This window comes from Zalophus californianus, chromosome 5 (genome assembly GCF_009762305.2).
Source record: "Zalophus californianus isolate mZalCal1 chromosome 5, mZalCal1.pri.v2, whole genome shotgun sequence".
Classification (NCBI taxonomy): Eukaryota; Metazoa; Chordata; class Mammalia; order Carnivora; family Otariidae; genus Zalophus; species Zalophus californianus.
In genome coordinates, this window is record NC_045599.1 from 2210513 (window position 1) to 2234699 (window position 24187).

Here is a 24187-nt window from a genome sequence, read left to right on the forward strand (position 1 = left end):
CTCCCTTATGTCATATGACCTGTTGCAGACCAGTGAATTCTTTGAGATGAAAAATTAAAAAAAGATCAGGACGCAGTGAACTGTGATAAAATAGCATCTGAAATTGTTCAAAGGTCTTAAAACAGTGGTTTAATGCAATTCCTGTAACTTGAAACACATAAAATCTGTTTCTTATGCTGGGTTTCAACATCACTGGGAAAAATACCCATCACCAAACCCTGATACACATTCTTAGCCATTCGACTGTCTTCTGTCATGGTCAGTGTTCAGGAGGCAGAACCTGACCCAGAATCTTTGTTCACATTTTCTCCACGGTCTGCTCCATGCACAGTGGTCATTCTGCTTCTGTCTCCTTCTGTTTGGCACCTGTGGGCATGAGTATCAGGGCTTGGCACCTCTCTGACAGGGAAATGGCACCCACAACGCTATCTGCTTCAGTTGTGATGAGCAGCCCGCAAAGCTCAGCCCGCACTGGTCTGTCCAGGATTTGCAGTGTACTGCACTCCACAGCACCCTCAAGACTCTGTGAGCAGTGCCGAGGGCCTCAGTCACTGTGATAGCTTGGTTATTGTATGTTTTCTCAACAGCAACTTTAGCATCAGACTTGGAATACATATCTACAACTTGTCCTGACTCATGCACCCCAGGGAAGGCAGGCAACCATCTTTCTACAGAGACATTCAAGGCTTTCCTGATGGGAGTGTCCTGCTGGATGAAGGGATATTGTGCTGGGTCCCAAACAAAAGAGCAATTGGGTTCGGCATCATGAAGGCAGGTTTGACAGATCAGACATAAAATGCTGGAGGAACTTGAGGATTCTTTTTGTGGTTAAGTGTATAAAGTGCATTTCCACTGATAAGATCAATAGCTGGCTATGTGTGGATTTTATTTTTGATCATTGAGTTTACAACATGGAAGAGGCTTGCCTGTGGAGCTATATTGACTAAAGACTTATGTGTTTCTTGGTGAGAAATCTCCCTCCATGTTTCAATGTTTTGTGCCTCTCTTTCATAAATCTGTACTGGGGTGATTATCCTATCTCTGTGGTGTATTTATGAAATCTGTAATTGTTAACATTCCTACAAAACTTTGTTGTGTGTTATGCAGTGGCCCTGATGGAACACTATTTGACTGATAAGACAAAAAAGCCTTTCTAACTTGTGAAGTTGTATGAGAAACAACATGCTTTAAGGGGTTGGAATGATGTGGTGAACCTTGTGTGCCCTCATGAAGAGCATGAAAACCCACATTCTGAGTCTTGTGCTTCTTCCAACTGGCTAGGAATGTAGGGAGGTGGTGTTTAGGCTGAAGGGCAGCCCTTATCCATTCATCTCTGGTGGATACCTGGGTTGTTTCCATATCGTGGATATTGAAAGTCTTGGTACAATAAATATATGGGTTCATGTATCTTCACATTGAGGGTATCCATGTCAGTTAAGTGAAGCTGAACTGGATATAACTGGTGTCACAGGGCTCTCTGTGCAGAGGGTGGCTGGAAAGGAAATCGATCAGGAGCTAAGGTTTTCTAGGGTGCTGTGCACAGTGCGTACCCTGGCAGGACAGCTGTAGCTGAAGTGGGTGTAGGTTGGGGTGTCCCAGGGCTCTCTGCAGAGAAGGCACTTTGGCACGGTAGCTATAGCTGAAGTGTACTCAGGATTCGGAATGGTTCTCTGTGCCCAGGATGTCCTAGAAAGATGGGTGAGTCTCAAGTGGGCAGAAGCTGGTGTGTCCCTTTGTCTTCAGCACTCTGAGTGTCCTGACAGTATGTGGGCTGGGGTGTTCTGCACATTCCACTTAAGGGGTTCCTTGTCAGGGCAGGTGCAGCTGATGCAGTAGTGTCCCAAGTCACATAGCCCTCCTTACAAGGGGTACCCAAGAAGTCAGAGTCCTGCAGACCTAGAGTGTTCTGGGGTGCTTAAAACCTGTGTCACATCGGTTTGTTGTCAGGAGCTGTCACTGATGCTGACCAGGGGCGTCCCATTTTGTGACATGCTGGGGTGGCCTTGTTGGCACAGCTGGGTTTGAGTAGGCTGGGGACCAAGGCTCATCGAGGCGGTAAGCTGTATAGGGTGCTCAGACCCTGCTTCTGTCCATGTTATCAAGGTGGAGGGAAATGTGACCCATGGTGTTTGCCAGTGCCTCAACACAGAACGAGATCCAGCAACACCCCCTCCAGATTTGGGGGAGGGGGCTCTTGGGGTGGATCCTTCTCATTCTAGTTGCTCCTTAAACTGAAGCTTCTTGAGACATTTGTGTGGCTCAGTCAGTTAAGCGTCTGCCTTCTGTTCATGTCATGATCCCAGGAGGATCATGGGATAGAGTCCCACATCTGGCTCATTCCTCTGTGGGGAGGCTACTTTTCCCTCTGCCTGCTGGTCCTCCTGCTTATGCTCGATCTTGCTCTCCAACTCTCTCTGACAAATAAATCAATAAAAAAATTAAAAAATGAAAATAATATAAACTGCAGCTTCTTTTTTTGTGACCCAGGGAAGACAAATCAGCTTACAGCCCCCAGAAATATCCCTCCCCACTGCAGGTAGCATGCTCCTGAAGGGTGGTTCCTGTGTCATGATATCTCTGTCTCTGTCTCCTGTTTTGCAGAAGCTGTTCAGGCTGCCCTCAGTTCTCTTTCAGGGGGATCTGCTCTACAAATAGGTGTAGATTTGGGGTGTCCAAGGAGGAGCTGTGTTCACTTCTCACCTTAGGTGAGGTGAGTTATGTCCCCATCTTGGAATCTTATCTTTAAAAATTGCTCAAGTTATTTCACTTCTCAGAGGCTCTGTTTTCTGAGTGTAAAATGGACCTGTTATTTCAGGATCCAGTAGCCTTCTTGTCTAAGTTCCTGTCACACAGTATGTACTCATTAAATGTTTCTCCCTCCTCTTGTCCAACACTGTGATCACTAAAACAAATATCCCTTGATTTTGCTGAGAAACTGCTCCTCCCACACTTGATGTCTGAAATTTTTGAGCAGAGTATGGGAAGACCCACCCTGCTCCTTGGCATGGCACCTCACAGATCACTCTGCCAACTTTACCGTTGCCTCTTGCTTGCGTTCTGTCCAACTACTCAACTGAGATGTGGATGTGCCTGCCTCAAGACACCTCTATAAATCCTCCTCCCGGTGGGGAGGCTAACTTCAGAATCCATCAAGGTCATGAATACCTCAGCAGCCAGGGGAAATGCTGAGCCATTGGGAGAGTCTTCCCAAGGGTTTTAGAAATGCACTGGTAATGGTTTGATTTTGGAGAAAATTTCAGTGGACGGCCTAGGAGAGTCTTAGTGGTTGAGCAGTGTAGGTTTAAAAAACATATAACTGTGGATTTTGAGCATCACGTCTTGAGGAAACTTTCCATAAATCTGGCAGCAGGAGTCAGACATGAAATGGAAAAGATAGATGGACAACATAATAGTTGCTGAGTTCCCAGAGTGCAAGCTTCAGTGTGTCACGCTATTGATATAGGGCTTTTCTGTGAACCTGGTAACGATTTTCGAGTGGCCATGTACTTGTTTATTCCTGTTTTACAGATGAGGAAAGTGACATCAGTTGGGTTTACCTTAGCATGTAGCAGCGCTACAATATGTTGCATGAAAGGAGGCTATACAGCGTAGTGGGCCTGGGTACACATCATAGCTCCACCTCCTCCTAGTTGTTTGACATTGAGTCATTCCTGAGGCTCTCTTATTCACAGTCACCTCATCTATAGCATGGAGAGAGCAATGCCTACCTCATTAATGTTTTTGAAAATCGAAATGTCAGCACAAACCTAACAGGTTTAGCAGTGTTTCTAGTACACAGTAATCATTAGAGAAATATTGTTTCTTAATTTTACTGTTATTAATATTATTGCCCAAAATCCTGAGCTACAAATGAGTGTGCTTAGATTCAAAGCTGAATCCTTCTAGATCGAAAATGAAAAGAATTAGAAACATAACCATGCTTAGAAAAACCTGGGCATACTCATTTCTTCAAGCTTCTTGTCTTTCTTAATTATTGCCAGGCAAGGTGCTGGGCACTGGGAACAGAATAAGGAAGATCATTCCCTTGAGTGGAGAAAAAGCTAGGAAACTAAAGTAAATTGTATCATTTGTCCCCATATTTTCACCATCCTTTCCTGGCCATGGCCCTCCCAATGGACCACATTTCCTTTTTATTTGAAGTTATGACAACTTGGCCAATGGAATATGAATGTTCTTGTTTCAATGCGACTTTAAATGGCAAAAGTTTGGAGCCAACTTTTGCCAAAAGGGTTATGAGTTCGTGGGTCAGAACTGGTCTATGTCCAGATACATGTTTGTAGATGCTCTGCTTCCCTTTTCCATTCTACCAGATTGGCACCCACCTCAGGGGCTGGTCTTGAGTTCTAGAGGAGCCAGTGTGTATGAGCAATGTTGACTAGGATGGGCAGGTTGTACTGACTGTCAGCTCCCTAGGGTTCATGGCCACTGTCTCAGAGCCATGGAGACCCCTGCCCACCATCTGGAGAATGCAGTGATTAGTGTGGTGCCATGGTGGTGATCTGTGCTTCACAAACATCCTGAAACTCTTCTTTTGCATCCCAACACAACTATTTATTTAAACATAATAAGCATCCTAAAGCTTATGCAACCTCCACTCTTGGAGGTGTCCCACCTAACAGCCCAGCTTCCCTTCTATGTCCTCCTGGGCTGTGCATGTGTGGTGACCTCTCCCCTTTGAACATGAGGCCTGGAAGGCAAAACCTTCCAGGAAGCCCTGATTTTGGCCAAGGAAGTTATGAAATTCATGGATCTCAGCCTGCCCCTGACACCTCCATCCCCACCTCCATCTCCAGTAGGGAGAACTTCTGCTCAGGCTGGAGGAGCTCACCCTAGGACTCCTCTGTGCTCAGGGCCTGGGTCTCCTTCCTTGCTCCCAACTCCCTCCTCATGCAGTTCCATATCCAGGGAGCCTTGGTCCTTGGGCAATGTCTTCTAATCTTGTCCATCTTGTATACAAAATTAAAAAAGTGATTTAAAAAATAATAAAAAACAAAAACATTGATATTCTTCCACAGACATTGTCAAGGAATTTGTTAGGCTAAACTCTTTTGTGGAGAGTTATTTATTACTGTTCTTGCTTTTGTTAAAAGCTATTTGTATGAATTTAGGTTTCCACCCCATTCTCTTAAAGTATTATCTATGGCTTTGATTCCCATTGATAGCTCTCCCAGCTTTGGTTCTTTCTCTCCTGTAAGATCTTGGCATCCTTTGCTCACTCAGGAGAGAGCTTCCCAAAAGATAAAGGCTTCCCAAGTGATATGTTACCAGAGCATCAGCCTGAAGTCAGCCCCAGGCCAGAGGCCTGCATGCCATGGATCCACCAGCATATGGGCTCAGTGACACAACGTGGGTACTGCACTCTGAATGGCTGCAACACCAGCCAGTTCTTGTCATCCAGCCATGAAACTCTGACACTTGGGAGTAAACCCCCCAAAGAGGGAACAGCTTTTAATTTCACACACCACACCACACTGGCCCTCTACTCGAGAGGGGCATTTGTGCCTGGGTAGTAGCCTCAAATTTCTCATGTGTGGGTATAGATGACCCCCTTCTCTGGGTTTGGGGTGTTCTTCCTGCTCTGTTTCCTGACCTTTCATGTATCTTACAGAGTCGCTGGATGAGTAAGGGAGGGAGGGGCCTGCACCTGGAATCCTGAGGTCCATATACTGTACCAAGACAATTGACAGGTGGCTCTCCCCAAACTACTCTCCCTGGCCAATCATTGATGGCTGTCTCCACCCCACTTTCCCTGGCCAATCACCAGGAGACTCTTAGCTGTTAGCTCTCTCCTGTAGCCAATCACCAGACAGCACGGCTTGGCAAACACCAGGTAGCTCTCCCCTTCGCCTGCCCTCCTCCAACCGTGGCCATATTGGACACACAAGCTGTTGTGCACTGTCCTTGCTGGTATTTTCTGGGGACAGATCCTGGCTCCCTCTCCACTGTGGCCCAGGTTTCCTTTCTCAGGTGAGAAAGAGGAAGTAGGTGTGTTGACCTGAGGCTCACAGGTCTCAGGATTTGAGAAGCATCATGGACCCTCCCCTCAAGAATCTCTCTCAGGGTTCCCCTCCTGCTCCCCTGGGAGCCTGGATCCCGCATCCTGTCCACCTGAGATCTGGTTCTGAGCACAGGGCCCTGTGTTGGGCTGCAGGCTGATTGGGGCAGGGACAGGAGATGGGGGGACTCTGAGAGGTGGAAGGGTCTACACGCTACAGGTCCTGAGTAGCAGATGGACTGGGCGTACCATCTGCAAATGTGCCAGTGCAGTTCCCAGACAGCCCCCATACCCTTCTGCCCTTTCTCTGCCTGTCGGGGACCACCCTTGTGCTTTCTACTAGGGTTTCACATTGTCCAGTAGCAACAGCCACCAGGAAACACTGGGAACACCCAGATGTATTACATGCAAGACCTCGAAATGATACAGCAGCTGGGGATAGGTTTCTGCAGTTATTGGGGTGGTTGGTGGGGGCTGAAGGTTTCAAGCCTTGCTCATTATTGGTGAATTTAAAGATAAGTGTGAGAATTTCAAGCAGAACAAGCGAAAAGGCAAGTGGCCCAAATGGTCAGGTGTCAAAATCCACCCAGATTCTCTAAAACAAAGGAGCCTAGGGGTGTGGAGTTGGCCTGGAGGTCCTTTTGATTGGCCAGAAATGTGTTTACTGGAGACAGCCCTCTTTGATATGGAATCATCAGCAAAAAAGAGGGGGGAAGCAACTCTCAGGCCTTACAACACAATCCTGTGATGCTGAAGCATCAGAGTCAATGGGGAGTACATCTACTGCCTGGGTAGCAGCCATGCTAAAATCACAAGTAGAAAGACTTAACCCAGAAAGGGCACATCTAAATAGAGAGGAGCAGATATTTTTCCAAAGAAGACATCCAAATGGCCAACAGACACATGAAAAGATGCTGAACATCACTCATCATCATGGAAATACAAATCAAAACCATAATGAGATACCACCTCAAACCTGTCAGAATGGCTAAAATTAACAAAACAAGAAACAACAGGTATTGGTGATGCTGTGGAGAAAGGGGAACCCTCTTACACTGCTGGTAGGAATGCAAACTCCTGCTGCCACTCTGGAAAACAGTGTGGAGGTTCCTCAAAAAGTGCAAAATAAAGCCACCCTAAGACCCCGCTATTGTACTACTAGGTATTTTTCCAAAGAATACAAACATAGTGATTCTAAGGGGTACATGCACTCCAATGTTTATAGCACAAATATGCACAATTGCCAAAATATAGAGTCCAGATCCCGCAGACAAAAGAATAGCATAAAGAAGATGTGATATAATATATATATCTATAATTATACCAATGGAATATGACTCAGCCATCAAACAGAATCAAATCTTGTAATTTCCAGGGACATGGATGGAAGCGTATTAAGTTATGCAAATTAAGTCAGTCAGAGAAAGACAAATACCACATTTTTTCGTTCATATGTGGAACTAAAGAAACAAAACAGATGGGGCACCAGTCGCTCAGTCGTTAAGAGTCCGCCTTCGGCTCAGGTCATGATCAAAGGGTCCTGGTATGGAGCCCCACTTCGGGCTCCCCGCTCAGCAGGAACCCTGCTTCTCCCTCTTCAACTCCCCCTGCTTGTGTTCCCTCTCTCATTGTGTCCTTCTCTGTCAAATAAATAAATACAATTAAAAAAAAAAAGAAACAAAACAGATGAACATAGGTGGGAGGAAGGAAAAATAAAATAAAAGGAAAACAGGGAAGCAATCCATAAGAGACTCTTAACATTTGGGAACAAACTGAAGGTTGCTGGAATGGAGGTGGGTGGAAGTATGGCTTAAATGGGTTATGGGTATACAGGTGGGAAGGTGTTGGGATGAGCACTCGGTGTGGTCTGTATGTGGTGAATCAGCAAATTCTACTCCTGAAACCAATAATATCCTATGTGTTAACTAATATGAATTAAAAAAAAGAAAAATACTTTTTTTAAAGAGGTAATTGAGTTAAAATTAATTATAAGTGGGGACCCTAGACAAATATATGAAGAGCCCTTATCAGAAGAGATTAAGACATGGATACACCAAAGGCAATTTGATGAGAACACCCAGTGAGACGATGGCCACAAACGAGCTGAAGAGAGAGGCTTCAGAAGAAATCAACCCTGAAGACAGCTATATCTCAGATTTCTACCTTTCAGAATTGTGAGAAAATAAATGTTTGTGGTTTAAAAATAAATAAATAAATAAATAAATAGGATTATAGTAGCAAATTCTATAGCAATTATACAGGCAGTAGTCAGAACTCCACTGTGTAGCAAATGATGGGTATTCATCCTTTCTTATGGCAGAGTAATATTCCATTGTATATATGGACCACGTCTTCTTTATCCATTCATCTGTTGAAGGGCATCTCGGCTCTTTCCACAATTTGGCTATTTCCGACATTGCTGCTATGAACATCGGGGTGCATATGGCCCTTCTTTTCACTGCATCTGTGTCTTTGGTGTAAATAACAAGTACTGCAATTGAATATTGAAAGGCGTCCTCTAAACAAAGAGAGAGCCTAAAAACAGCATAGACCAGAAAGGAATACAGATGATATACAGTAACAGTCACCTTACAGGCAATACAATGGCACTAAATTCGTATCTTTCAATAGTTACCGTGGATGAAAATGGGCTAAATGCCCCAATCAAAGACACAGGCTATCAGATTGGATTAAAAAACAGGACCCATCAATATGATGTCTGCCAGAGACTCATTTTAGACCCAAAGACACCCCCAGATTGAAAGTGAGGGGGTGGAAAACAATTTACCATGCTAATGGACACCAACAGAAAGCTGGGGTAGCAATCCTTATATCAGACAAACTAGATTTTAAAACAAAGACTGTAATAAGAGATGAGGAAGGACACTATATCCTACTTAAAGGGTTATCCAAAAGAATATCTGACAATTGTAAATCTCTATGCCCCTAACATGGGAGCAGCCAATTATATAAGGCAATTAATAACAAAAGCAAAGAAACACATGGACAACTATACAATAATAGTGGGGGACTTTTACACCCCCCTGACTGAAATGGACGAATCATCTAAGCAAAAGATCAACAACGAAATAAAGACTTTAAATGACACACTGGACCAAATGGACTTCACAGATATATTCAGTACATTCAATCCCAAAGCAACAGAATACACATTCTTGTCTAGTGCCCATGGAACATTCTCCAGAATTAATCATATCCTAGTCACAAATCAGGTATCAACAGGTACCAAAAGATTGGGGTTATTCCCTGCATATTTTCACACCACAATGCCTTGAAACTAGAACTCAATCACAAGAGGCAAGTTGGAAAGAACTCAAATACATGAAGAATAAAGAGCATCCTACTAAAGAATGAATGGGTCAACCAGGAAATTAAAGAAGAATTTAAAAATTCTTGGAAACAAATAAAAATGAAAACACAACTGTCAAAATCTTTGGAATACAGCAAAGGCAGTGCTGAAAGGAAAGTATATAGCAATACAAGCTTTCTCATGAATCAAGAAAGTTCTCAAATACACAAACTAATACTACACCTAACGGAGCTAGAGAAAAAACAGCAAATAAAGCCTAAACCCAGCAGGAGAATAGAAATAATAAAGATCAGAGCAGAAATCAATGAAATAGAAATCCAAAGACAGTAGAACAGATCAACAAAACTAGGAGGTGGTTCTTTGAAAGAATTAACAAGATTGATAAACCCCTGGGCAGACTTATCAAAAAAAAAAAAAGAGGGGGGGCACCTGGGTGGCTCAGGTAGTTAAGCGAATGCCTTCAGCTCAGGTCATGATCCCAGGGTCCTGTGATCAAGCCTCGCATCGGGTTTCCTGCTCGGCGGGAAGCCTGCTTCCCCATCTCCCACTCCCCCACTTGTGTTCCCTCTCTCTCTCTCTCTCTCTCTCTGTCAATTAAATAAATAAAATCTTAAAAAAAAACAAAAAGAAAAAAGAAATGACCCAAATCAACAAAATCATGAATGAAAGAGGAGAGATCACAACTAACACCAAAGAAATACAATTATAAGAACATATTATGAGCAACTCTATGCCAGCAAATTAGATAACCTGGAAGAAATGGACGCATTCCTAGAGCTGTATCAACTACTAAAATTGAATCAGGAAGAAATAGAAAACCTAAACAGACCTATAACCACTAAGGAAATTGAAACAGTCATAAAAAATCTCCCAACAAACAAAAGCCCAGGGCCAAATGGCTTCCCAGGGGAAGTCTACCAAACATTTAAAGAAGAATTAATACCTATTCTCCTGAAACTGTTCCAAAACAGAAATGGAAGGAAAACTTCCAAACTCATTTTAGGAGGTCACCATTACCATGATCCCAAAACCAGACAAAGACCCCAACAAAAAGGAGAATTACAGACCGATATCCTTAATGATCCTGGATGCAAAAATTCTCACCAAAATACTAGCCAATAGGATCCAACAGTACATTAAAAGGATTATTCACCATGATCAAGTGGGATTTATCCCTGGGCTGCAAGGTTGGTTCAACATCCGCAAATCATTCAACGTGATAGAATACGTTAACAAAAGAAAGAACAAGAATCATATGATCCTCTCAATAGATGCAGAAAAAGCATTTGACAAAGTACAGCATCCTTTCTTGCTCAAAATTCTTCAGAGTATATGGATAGAGGGAACATACCTCAATATCATAAAAGCCATCTATGAAAAACCTACAGCGAATATCATTCTCAATGGGGAAAACCTGAGAGCTTTCCCCCTAAGTTCAGGAACATGGCAGGGTTGTCCACTATCACCACTGCTATTCAACATAGTATTAGAAGTCCTAGCCACAGCAATCAGACAACAAAAATAATCAAAGGCATCCAAATCAGCAAAGAGGAAGTCAAACAATCACTCTTTGCTGATCATATGATACTTTATGTGGAAAACCCAAAAGACTCCACCCCAAAACTGCTAGAACTCATACAGGAATTCAGGCAAGTGGCAGGATATAAAGTAAATGCACAGGGTTCAGTGGCATTCCTATACACCAACAACAAGACAGAAGAGAGACAAATTAAGGATTCGATCCCATTTACAATTGCACCCCAAATCATAAGATACCTAGGAATAAATCTAACCAAAGAGGCAAAGGATCTGTACTCAAAAAACTATAAAATACTCATGAAAGTAATTGAGGAAGACACAAAGAAATGGAAAAACTTTCCATGGTCATGGATAGGAAGAACAAACATTGTGAAGATGTACATACTACCTAGAGCAATCTACACACTCAATGAAATCCCCATCAAAATACCATCCACTTTTTTTCAAAAAAAGGGAACAACTAATCCTAAAATTTGTATGGAACCAGAAGAGACCCTGAATACCCAGAGGAATGTTGGAAAAAAAAAAAAAAAGCAAAGCTGGCGGCATCACAATTCCGAACTTCCAGCTTTATTACAAAGCTGTCATCAGCACGACAGTATGGTACTGGCACAAAAACAGACACATAGATCAATGGAACAGAATTGAGAGCCCAGAGATGGACCCTCAACTCTATGATCAACTCATCTTTGACAAAGGAGGAAAGAATGTCCAACGGAAAAAAGACATTCTCTTCAACAAATTGTGTTGGGAAAATTGGACAGCCAAATGCAGAAGAATGAAACTGGATCATTTCCTTACACCACACACAGAAATAGACTCCATATGGTTGAAAGACCTAAATGTGAGACAGGAGTCCATCAAAACCCTAAAGGAGAACACAGGCAGCAACCTCTTCAACCTCAGCTGTAGCAACGTTTTCCTAGAAACATCACCAAAGGCAAGGGAAGCAAGGGCAAAAATGAAGTATTGGGATTTCATCAAGATCAAAATCTTTCGCACAGCAAAAGAAACAGTCCACAAAACCAAAACTCAACCGACAGAATGGGAGAAAATATTTACCAATGACATATCAGATAAAGGGCTAGTATCCAAAACCTATAAAGAACTTATCAAATTCAACACCCCAAGAACAAATAATCCAATCAAGAAATGGGTAGAAGACATGAACAGATATTTTTCCAAAGAAGACATCCAAATGGCCAACAGACACATGAAAAATTGCTCAACATCGCTTGGCATCAGGGAAATCCAAATAGAAACCTCAAAGACATACTACCTCACACCAGTCAGAATGGCTAAATTTAACAATTCAGGAAACGACAGATGTTGGCGGGGATGCGGAGAAAGGGGAACCCTCCTACACTGTTGGTGGGAATGCAAGCTGGTGCACCCACTCTGGAAAACAGTACGGAGATTCCTCACAAAGTTGGAAATAGAGCTACCATACGATCCAGCAATTGCACTACTGGGTATTTACCACAATGATACAATTATAGGGACCCGAAGAGGTACGTGCACTCCAATGTTTATAGCAACAATGTCCATAATAGCCAAACTGTGGAAAGAGCCAAGATGTCCATTTACAGGTGAATGGATAAAGAAGATGTAGTATATATACACAATGGAATATTATGCAGCCATCAAAAGGAATGAGATCTTGCCATTTGGAATGACATGGATGGAACTGGAGGGTGTTATGCTGAGTGATATAAGTCAGTCAGAGAAAGACATGTATCATATGACCTCACTGATATGAGGAATTCTTAATCTCAGGGAACAAACTGAGGGTTGCTGGAGTGGGGGTGGGGTCGGAGGGATGGGGTGGCTGGGTGATAGACATTGGGGAGGGTATATGCTATGGTGAGCTCTCTGAACTGTGCAAGACTGTCGAATCAGAGATCTGTACTTCTGAAACAAATAATGCAATATATGTTAAGAAAAAAAAAAGAAGACAGTAGGAAGGGAAGAATGAAGGTGGGGAAAAAAGAGGGGGAGACCAACCATGAGAGACAATGGACTCTGAAAAACAAACAGGGTTCTAGAGGAGAGGGGGCTCGGGGGATGGTTTAGTCTGGTGATGGGTATTAAAGAGGGCACATTCTGCGTGGAGCACTGGATGTTATGCACAAACAATGAATCATGGAACACTACATCCAAAACTAATGATGTAATCTATAGTGATTAACATAGCAATAATAATTTTAAAAAAATGAAAAAAAGAAAGAATTTGAATGGCGTCTCAAGGCCAGTGACCCACCCAAATACTTGCCAGCAGACTTTTCCTGCAAGCCCCAAAGCCTTGCGTTAAGTCTTCTTCTTGATGTCTCAAAAATATCCTGAGGTTCTTGCACTTGCCCTTCTGGAAGTGGGCTTCTTCCCTCACCTGATAAGGGTCCTGGGAACCTTGCAAACAAGGGTTCAGGCTGCTCTTTCCAAGGGGCTGAAGCGGCTCCATAAAGTCAACCCTATACCGTGAAGCTGTCTGGTCAGATATGAGTCTATTCACATCTATCTTAAATATACCATTCCAATCAAATCCCTGGCAACATGACAAACATTTCCAATTGTTTTCTGTCACAAGGAGAACATGTTCTTATTGAGGTTATGCAAATAAATATGTTACTACAAAAGTAGGAATACTAAGTTTCTGAATTTTGAAAAACAAAAATTTTCAACCCTTAACTTCTAGTCAAAACGAAGTAGTAAGCAGTTGTTAACCGTGTGCTGTACCACCACTCTTTAGTTTGGCAAATTGATGAATACATTTCATAATTCCTGGAAACATGTGCTTCTTCATAGTATAATCTATCAATAAAACACAAAACACGTTCACTAAGAGACCCAAATTCCTCTTTAGCTGCTTTGTAATGAGGAAGCCCAAAGTACGTAAACCAATGTTCAGTAAATTATTTTATCGTATTTGGTAATCATTTAGTCATGCAGTGAATTTGACTGAAGTTATCTTTTAACTTCACCATAAATGAAGATTTCAGGTTCCCCAAAAGATTTGGGGAAACTAAAAGTTTACCTAAAATTTTTGGTGTAATGCCAGAGTGGAGTGGAAACACTGGGGCTGGAGGTGAGTGAGCTTATGGCCCCTGCTGGAGAATGTGTTGGCCATGGATCAGAGTGGAGATCCGGGGAAGCAGCTGGATGGAAGTGGTGATGCCTGTGCTCCATCCAGTCACAGGGATTGATACACTCTGGAGGCTGAGCTAAGGCTTGCGAGCACTGCTGATGCAAGCCCAGTGCTGAGAAATGCTGGCACCCACCTTGTGGGTGGGCAGGCCAGAGCAGGAAGTGAGGTCCGCTCACACCAGGCTCCTGCACTTACCTGCAGGTGGCCTTGTGGACGTCCACCATCTGCCCCCGTTCCTCCAGGTGCAGTCTAGAGGCAGATGTGGAGACTACCCTGCAGGAGGAAGTGAGCTGTCATGTGAGCCCTCTCAAACCTGCAGACCTGGAGGTCAGCTGGAGCTAATGTCCCACCACTAGCCTGAACCTCCCTGATGAGACCAGCTGCCACAGCCTCCCTACTTCCCTGCTGTCACACCTCAGGAGAAGGGGAATCTCTGGCAAGGTGATGATGCCATTTGTTGTTCAACCACACAGGGAATTTAAGGTACTTGACACATCAGGCATATTTAGTGGAGACCATCTGTGTGTCTTCAGGACCGATTCTGGGAATGCAGCATCCCAGACATGCCTGGGGGCTTGTGACCTCGATCTGCTGTGTGTCCAGGCAGTGCATTCTTCCTCAACACTGTTAGTCTGTGTGTGTGAACAACTCAAGCTGTGGCCCGAAAAGCCACCTTCTGTGTCAATGTCACAGGTGCTCTCCCTGCATCCTGGAGAAATCTCTTGCAGTGAGATCCATAAACACACATGCTGTGTGTTCCATAAATGAATACTTGGACATCTACAATATAAATGACACAGTAAATATTATGGATGTGTCTTTGCAGGGGAAATCTCCTAGGTAAGGACACTTTTCATTGAATTGAATTTTATTTTGAGGTTTTGGGGACTATTTTTATCGGTAATGTGTGTGGTTGTGGGGGTTCAAGTTAAAATATAGCAAGGACACTGTATCTGAGAAAATAGAATATGTTCCAAATAAGAAAACTATAAACACTAAAATCATTTTGTGTTTTAAGGAATTTTTCAAATACATTCTTTACCTTCTACCACTTACATAGAATTTCTATTTTATAACCTTAATGAATTATTTATTCTTCTTTTTTCAGTTGTGCTTTGGGGGATAGTGCTCTATACTGTGTTCCTCAAGAGCTGAAACTTTGCAGCCCTCTATGATCAGTAAACATGGTGAGAGTGAGTTCTTTGTACTGGACTTTCTGGGGGAGGGGCCTGTTGTGCTACTTCTCAGGTGGACTTGCCCGAGGGGAACAGCTCTTCCAATGCACAGGGAGGCCGGCCTTGGTGTAAGCTGCTCCGGCCTCCAGTAGGTGGCGCTGATTTGCTCCCTACAGGGCATTCAGCCCTTTGGGCAGGATGAATATGGCAGTGTCCCCCTCTCTAGCCCTGGGACTGAACATTCATTCTCCCACTCTTCAGTGAGCCCTCACAGAAAATAAATTAATCATTATCGTCTCCCTGGGTTCCCTGAGAACTTTGTATTCAAGGCTGCCTTTGTGCTGGCTTACAACTGATTTTCAAAACTCCAAATTTGACGTACTTCTTCGGTGCAGACTCACTCTGTTCCTTCCAGGGGAGGGAGGGGGTCTCCCCACGCTTCTGCCTTTGCAAAGCCCCTCCCAGGAGAGTGATCAGTCTACCATGCAGCGGTTTGCAGTTTATGACAACACAGGGCAGAAACAGGCGTCTAGACTCACTGGTGCTGCCAGCGTCCCAGCTCTTATGCTTGGGAACTCTGCTGCACCAAGGCACCACATGTTCTCTTCGTGACCCGAGGGGTCCTCAGACCATGCTGTCACATCTGGGATTCTGCCTTACTTTGCACCTGAGCACCTCTAAGCAGGGAACATCCCCATGTAGCAGACCTCTAAAGGTTCCCATTTTGTGCTCTGCTGCTTATACTTGGTGCTCCCCTCCTCAAGCTGCCCTCCCACCATATCCGGAGCTATATCACAATGGAGTCAAGTCTCCCCACCTCCTGCATTCCAAACTGTGGTGGCTTTTCTACAGGCAGACATGCAGGATTTCTTTTCTCATATCTCTTATTGATTTCTCAAGTGTTCATAATGATTTGGTAACATTTAGTTATACTCAAGGGACAAGACAAACTTAGGGCCTTCCTACTCCTGCACCATCTGAGCTCTGCATATACATTTAATCACTGGACTTCTGATTTCCTTTGGGGGAAAATATGTTAGGCCTGGCAACAACGAACTCAATATCCCCAAGGCATTCGCCCATCACACATGTCCTCCAGACATTCATAGGTGCCCCACAAGGGACAGAATGCTCTCTTATTTGAACACAGGCCACGTCATCTGCTCCTGTGCCCTGCTGGGCACCCCTGACACTGAGGTGCCTGACCCTTGAAGCCTGCCAGGAGCAAGCCTCAACAGCACCCCAGTGTTTGCTCGGCATCCCTAACACCACCAGTCCCTCTCTGCTTGTGGTTTGGAGTACAAGACTCAGGAAGAGACGGGGGCTGGATTTTCGCATAAGAATGGTTTCTAACTCACTTTTCCTATTGGTTTCTAATCTAATTGGTGTCTAGATGTAATCTAGTTAGATCTAAGTATGGCCACATGAAAACTCTGAATGTTTTAAATACAGTTAGTCCGACGTTTGAAAACAAAAGGGAAGCAGTGCCACCGATCTGTCTAATGGGCTCCATTTGTGACAGGTGTTTCCTTGCATTTAAATGTCAGCCATAACTCTTCCTTTCCTGGTCATTTGTTGAAATGGAGTTAACATGCAGTGTTGTATTACTTTCAAGGGTACAATACAGTGATTCGACCATTCTGTACCTTACTCAGTGCTCAACATGATACTTGTGCTCTTCATCCCTTCCCTCTTTCTCCCATCCCCCACCCAACTGCCCTGTGGGAACCACCTGTTTGTTCCGTGGCTTGTTGTTTTGTATCTTGTATTCCACATATAAGTGAAATCGTAGGGTATTTGTCTTTCTCTGACTTACTTGTCTTAGCATTATACTCTCTAGATGCATGTCATTGCAAATGGCAAGAGCCCATTCTTCTTGAGGGCTGAGTAATATTCCATTGTGTATATATACACCACTTCTTCTTTATCCATTCATCAGTCGATGGACACATGAGGTGCTTTAATAATTTGGTGATTTCAGATAATCCTGCTATAAACCTAGGGGTACATATAACCTTTTGATTTAGTTTTCTGTTTTTTTTTGGTGGGGTTTTTTGTTGTTGTTGTTGTTGTTTGTTTGTGATTTGTTTTGTTTTGTTTTTGTATTTTGGGGGTAAATTCACCATAGTGCAAATACTGAGTTGTATGGTAGTCCTATTATTAACTTTTTGAGGAACTTCCATACTGTTTTCCACAGTAGCTGCACTAGTTTGGAATCCCACCAGATGTGTAACAGTGTTCCTCTTTCTCTGCATCCTCACCAACATCTATTTTATTTTTATTCCCTCTGTTGTTTATTTTAGCTGTTCTGACCAGTGTGTGGGGGTATCTTTGCTTCGTTTTGGCTTGCATTTCCCTGATGATGAGTGATGTTGAGCATCTTTTCCTGTGTCTCTTGGCCATCTGGATGTCTTCTATGGAAAATATTCATGCCTTCAGCTCAACATTTGATGGGATTGATTATTTGGTTTTTTGATGTTGGGTTGTGTAAGTTCTTTATATATTCTGGAGTTTAACCCTTCCAATAAATTAAAGATGGAAAGTGTATTAAATTCTCAAAATGATCTATAATCCATTACTTTTTTATTTTTGTTGTTGACTGACATTTTTAGCAACTTAGTCTCGGGAATATTTGGAGACGTTTTTAATGCTCATGAAGATGGGCATATACATTCATGAATTCGTTCTTTATAGTGAAGGAACCTCTCTCAGTGAGAACTTCCAACATGAGGACAGAGGTTCTTCTCAATTCCAAAAAAAAAAAAAAAAAAGAACTCTATCATCCTTCTTTTGAGCCATTAGCCAACAGTGGTCCCATACACACCATGGAATTAAAACAACATGCAGACAACAGTCATCTCTACGAGGGGTTGATTAAAACCTGGCATTTCTTCTCTGTATACTACCAAATGTTTGGAGGGAGTGCTCTATAATCTAGCTGACAATGATTAGAACTGTGTGAGATTAAGTCAGTGGTAAGTCGGCCCTAAACTGTGTGACCCTCCACAGTTGACATCGAGGTACTATCCGTGGAGCAGAACAATCATGCTCCTCAATTATAGGCATGACTAAGATATTCTAACTTCCTCTAACCATTAGAAACACACTCACTCCCTTGTCAGCACAGGCACTGATATTATCATGCTTCTCTTGCAGCATCTGAGGGCCCATTCAACAACACACATTCTCCCTACCCAGACTCATTCGTGACATTTTCCTAGACTAAAAGGTTAGAGCATCCAGTGTCAATGCCTGGCATGTCACAAGTACTCAAAAATGTTGTGACGTTTACGCACTTGAATAAACCAGTTCATCTTCCTTAATGTGATACAGACAGGCCTCAAATGTGAATCTGTGTCCCAGTTACGAGGTTCCTGTGGGCAGAAGCAGCATGTCAGCATCTGGAACCTCATCCTATCGCTTACATTCCTCAGTCTAGCACATCCTCAGCCAAATGAGACACTTTTAAATAAACATTTATGGAATGAATGAACATAGTCTTACTTTGCTGACTTCATAATTCCCAACTATGCAAGCATACCAAGGATTGATGATCAGTCTAGAATAAACTGCCAGAGAGCCCAGGCTCCTTCCCTTCCTTGCTCAGACTCACAGTCACTCTAGAAGTGGCTCTCAGGTCTCCCTCTTTTTCACAGTAAGAACTGCAGGGCTTTCCAGCTGCAAATCCAGATTCAGAATCAGAGTGATCTTCTTGCTTGAGTTTTCAAAACCTCATGACTCTCTGCTCAGCAGCTACCTGGTCCCACAGAGACTCAGCTCTGCTAGTATCTTCTTTTTTTTTAAGATTTTATTTATTCGACAGTGAGAGACACAGCGAGAGAAGGAACACAAGCAGGGGGAGGGGGAGAGGGAGAAGCAGGCTTCCCGCTGAGCAGGGAGCCCGATGCAGGTCTCGATCCCAGGACCCTGGGATCATGACCTGAGCCAAAGGCAGACGCTTAACGACTGAGCCACCCAGGCGCCCCTCTGCCAGTATCTTCTGACCATGCTCTTAACCACATGTCAATGACTATGCCAGGCACCAGAGTGTTATTGCCATTGCAGTTGAAAAGCTACAACCACAGGGACAAACTATTCTGAATGAAAAGAAAACCAAGGGCCTTCTTCTGCCTTTAGCAAACATATGTGACTTAAAGACAGAAGATGTGAATAATGTGCAAAACTGGTTTTATGAGGACTTCAGTTAATGGTGACAATGGTTAGTCATATTTTATTGTATATTTGAAGATTGCTATGACAAAATTCTTAAAATTCTTTCACAAGGATACATGAAACTATGGGAAAGATGTTAACCTGAATGGGGTGGTGATTATTTCACAATACATATATCACTCTGTTGTACACCGAAAGGAATAGAATGTTACCTGTCAATTATATCTCAATCTTTAAAAATAAATGAAGAAAATAGGAATTGGCAAAATGTAAAGTCAGTGTGACTGAAAATAACTGCTTTTACACATGTACTTCTATGAGAACCGAGAAAAGTGGAAATCAAAGGAAAAAGCTCTGGTTGTGAAAATCAGGGAAGACTTCACAGAGGAGGAATTACATTGATTTATAAACAGAAGTTTTCCAGGTTTAGAGGGTACGTCCTGATAGGAGAGCATGTACAACCACACGTCTCAATCTGGTCACTGCAAATAATCTTCTTTGCTTTAAACAAATCATAATGATTTGAGAGACATGAAAGCTCCTTCTCCCTCCTAGACTCAACAGACTCTTCTCCTTTTACCCAGCTAATCTGTACAATATCCACTCCTGAAGACTCAGCCCCAGACCCAAAACTCTGTGTGTCCTCTTCTGGTCAGTCCACAACCCCCACCATTGTCTGCTTCACATGGCTGGCATGTTAGTGAAGACTGTAGTCTCCAATCCCACCTATGAGTTCCCTGTCATATTTATTTTAGTTTGCTTTGTGTGCTTTTTCTCTCTAGTACACCAAAACCTCAGGCTATTAATTGTTTGTCAAGAAAGGTACAAAAATACTCAGTAAATAATTTATTCTACAAATGACATCTTTTAACAAATAAAGATGTATTACAAGTGTAAATTAAGCTTCAAATCACACAGATATTACAATGAAATACATAGGTGGTAGGGCTCATCTTGTATTCTTCCCATGAACTTAAAAAAACACTTGTTTCTGCTTAAAGTGAAAATTAGGGCAATTTTCCTTCATTGTGTCTTCACCAGATCATCTTCATTGTGTCTTCACCAGATCATCTTCCCAACACTAACCTTTCTTAGAAAAGCGATGGAGAGCTCATTGTCAAGAAAGAGCAATATTGTCCAGCAACATGCTAATATCTCCACCCTCAAAGGCTACCTTCAATACAAACTCCTCAATGTACCTCAACTCTGAGAGAAAACTCAATAGCAGCGTTTTGTTTTTCATTTTTATTTAAATTCAATTTAATGGACATATGCTGTATTATTAGTTTCATAGGTAGAATTCAGTGATTCATCAGTTGCATATAACACCCAGTGCTCATTCCATCAAGTGCATTCCTTAACACCCTTCACCCAGTTACCCCACCCCCCAACACACCTCCCCTCCAGCAACCCTCAGTTTGTTTCTCACAGTTAAATGTCTCTTATGCTTTGCCTCCCTCTTTGATTTCCTCTTATTTTATTTTTCCTGACATTCCATTATGTTCATCTGATTTGTTTCTTAAATTCCACATAGGTGGATATGGTATTTGTCATTCTCTAACTGACTAATTTCACTTAGCATAATACTTTCTGGTTCCATCAACATGGTTGCACATGGCAAGATGTCATTCTTTTCGATGGCTGAGTAATATTCCCTCATGTATAAACAAATGACCAACAAACACATGAAAAAATGGTCCCCATCACTTAGCATCAGGGAAATAGAAATCAAAACCACAATGAAAGATCACCTCACACTGGTCAGGATGGCTAAAATGAACAAGACAGGAAAAGACAATGATGGCTAGGATGTGGATAAAGGCTAACTCTCTTACACCATTGATGGGAATGCAAACTGGTATAAGCACTCGGGAAAACAGAATGGAAGTTCCTCAAGAAGTTAAAAATAGAAGTACCCATGACCCAGGAATTGCAAAAACTAGGTATTTATCCAAAGGTACAAACATGATTTGAAGAGGCACATACACCCCAATATTACAGCAGTAATGTCCACAACATCCAAACTATGGAAAACCCCAGGTGCCCATGGACAGATGAATGAAGAAAGAAGATGTGGTATATACATTTAATAGCAATTTTAAGTTCATCTTGCTGACTTAACAGTTACAATCCACCTGAGTACAGCAGAATCAAATCCATTTGCATGATCCAAAAACCTCTCCCCTTTCAAACCTTTCTCCTGTTTCTAGGGTGGGAGAAATTGATGTTGGCATTTTTAGCATTTGGTGAAGAGCTAAATGCACTCATAGTTTGTATTGTCCAATATTCCAAACGCCATTTGTTGAAGAGACTATCTTTTCTCCATTGGATATTCTTTCCTGCTTGGTCAAAAATGAGTTCACCATAGAGTTGAGGGTCCATTTCTGGGCTCTCGATTCTGTTCCATTGATTTATGTGTCTGTTTTTCTGCCAGTACCATACTGTCTTGATGATGACAGCTTTGTATAAAAAAAGTGGATGGTACTTTGATGGGGATTGCATTGAATGTGTAGATTGTTGTAGGTAGCATTGACATCTTCACAAAGTTTGTTCTTCCAATCCATGATCCTGGAATGTTTTTCTAATTCTTTGGGCCTGACTCAATTACTTTCATGAGTATTTTACAGTTTTCTGAGTACATATTCTTTGCCTCTTTGGTTAGATTTTTCTAGATATCTTATGGTTTGGGGTTCAATTGTAAATGGGATTAACTCCTTAATTTGTCTCTCTTCTGTCTTGTTGTTGCTGTATAGGGATGCCACTGATTTCTGTGCATTGATTTTATATCCTGCCACTTTACTGAATTCCTGTATGAGTTCTAGCAGTTTTGGTGTGGAGTCTTTTGGGTTTTCCACATACAGTATCATATCATCTGCAAAGAGTGAGAGTTTGACTTCCTCTTTGCTGATTTGGATGGCTTTGATTACTTTTTGTTGTCTGATTGCTGTGGCTAGGCCTTATAATACTATGTTGAATAGCAGTGGTGAGAGTGGACATCCCTGCCGTGTTCGTGATCTTAGGGGGAAAGCTGTCTGTTTTTCCCCATTGAGAATGATAGTCGCTGTAGTTTTTTCATAGATGGCTTTTATGATATTGAGGTATGTACCCTCTGTCCCTATACTCTGAAGAGTTTTGATCAAGAAAGGGTGCTGTACTTTGTCAAATGCTTTTTCTACATCTATTGAGAGGATCATATGATTCTAGTTCTTTCTTTTGTTAATGTATTGTATCACATTGATTGATTTGAGGAGGTTCAACCAACCTTGCAGGCCAGGGTTAAAACCCACTTGGTCATGTTGATTAACCCTTTAAATATACTGTTGGATCCTATTGGCTAGTATTTTGGTGAGAAATTTGCATCCGTGTTCATCAAGATATCGGTCTGTAATTCTCCTTTTTGATGAGGTCTTTGTCTGGATTTGGGATCAAGGTAATGGTGGTCTCATAAAATGAATTTGGAAGTTTTCTTTCCATTTCTATTTTGTGGAACAATTTCAAGAGAATAGGTATTAATTCTTCTTTAAATGTTTGGTAGAATTGCCCTGGGAAGCCATCTGGCCATGGGCTTTTGTTTGTTGGGAGATTTTAATGACTGCTTCAATTTCCTTAGTGGTTATAGTTCTGTTCAGGTTTTCGATTTCTCCCTGGTTCAATTTTGGTAGTTGATACATCTCTAGGATTGCATCCGTTTTTTCCAGGTTATCTAATTTGCTGGCATACATTTGCTCATAATATGTTCTTATAATTGTTTGTATTTCTTTGGTTTTGGTTGTGAGCTCTCCTCTTTCATTCATGAATTTGTTGATTTGGGTCATTTCACTTTTCTTCTTGATAAGTCTGGCCAGAGGGTTATCAATCTTGTTAATTCTTACAACGAACCACCTCCTAGTTTCATGGATATGTTCTACTGTTCTTTTGGTTTCTATTTCTTTGATTTCTGCTCTGGTCTTTATTATTTCTCTTCTTCTGCTAGGTTTAGGCTTTATTTGCTGTTCTTTCTCCAGCTCCTTTAGGTGTAGGGTTAGGTTGTGTATTTGAGACCTTTCTTGTTTCTTGACAAAGGCTTGTATTGCTATATACTTTCCCCTCAGGACTGCCTTCACTGCATCCTACAGGTTTTGAACAGTTGTGTTTTCATTTCCTTCGGTTTCCATGATTTTTTTTAATTCTTCTTTAATTTCCTGGTTGACCCATTCATTCTTTAGTAGGATGCTCTTTAGCTTCCATTTATTTGAGTTCTTTCTGATTGAATTCTAGTTTCAAAGCATCATGGTCTGAATATATGCAGGGAATAATCCCAATCTTTTGGTACCGGTTGAGACCTGATTTGTGACCTAGGATGTGATCTATTCTGGAGAATATTCCATGGGCAATAGAGAAGAACGTGTATTCCGTTGCTTTGGGATGGAATGTTCTGAATATATTTGTGAAGTCCATTTGGTCGAGGTTGTCCTATAAAGTCTTTATTTCCTTCTTTACCTTTTTCTTAAATGATCTGTCCATTTCAGTTTGGGGGGTGTTAAAGTCCCCCACTATTATTGTATTGTTGTCCATGTGTTTCTTTGCTTTTGTTATTAATTGCCTTATATAATTGGCTGCTCCCATGTAAGGGGCATAGATATTTACATTTGTTAGATCTTCTGGTTGGATAGACCATATAAGTAGGATATAGTGTCCTTCCTCATCTCTTATTACAGTCTTTGGTTTAAAATCTAATTTTTCTGATATAAGAATTGCCACTGTAGCTTTCTTTTGTTATCAATTAGCATGGTAAATTATTTTCCACCCCCTCAATTTCAATGTGGGATTGT

General features: G+C 42.1%; 1 pseudogene; it reads right to left on the minus strand.

Annotated features, from left to right (window-relative positions):
- Window positions 1–334: 334 nt before the first annotated feature.
- Window positions 335–15384, minus strand: LOC113928636 (annotated as a pseudogene).
- Window positions 15385–24187: the final 8803 nt, after the last annotated feature.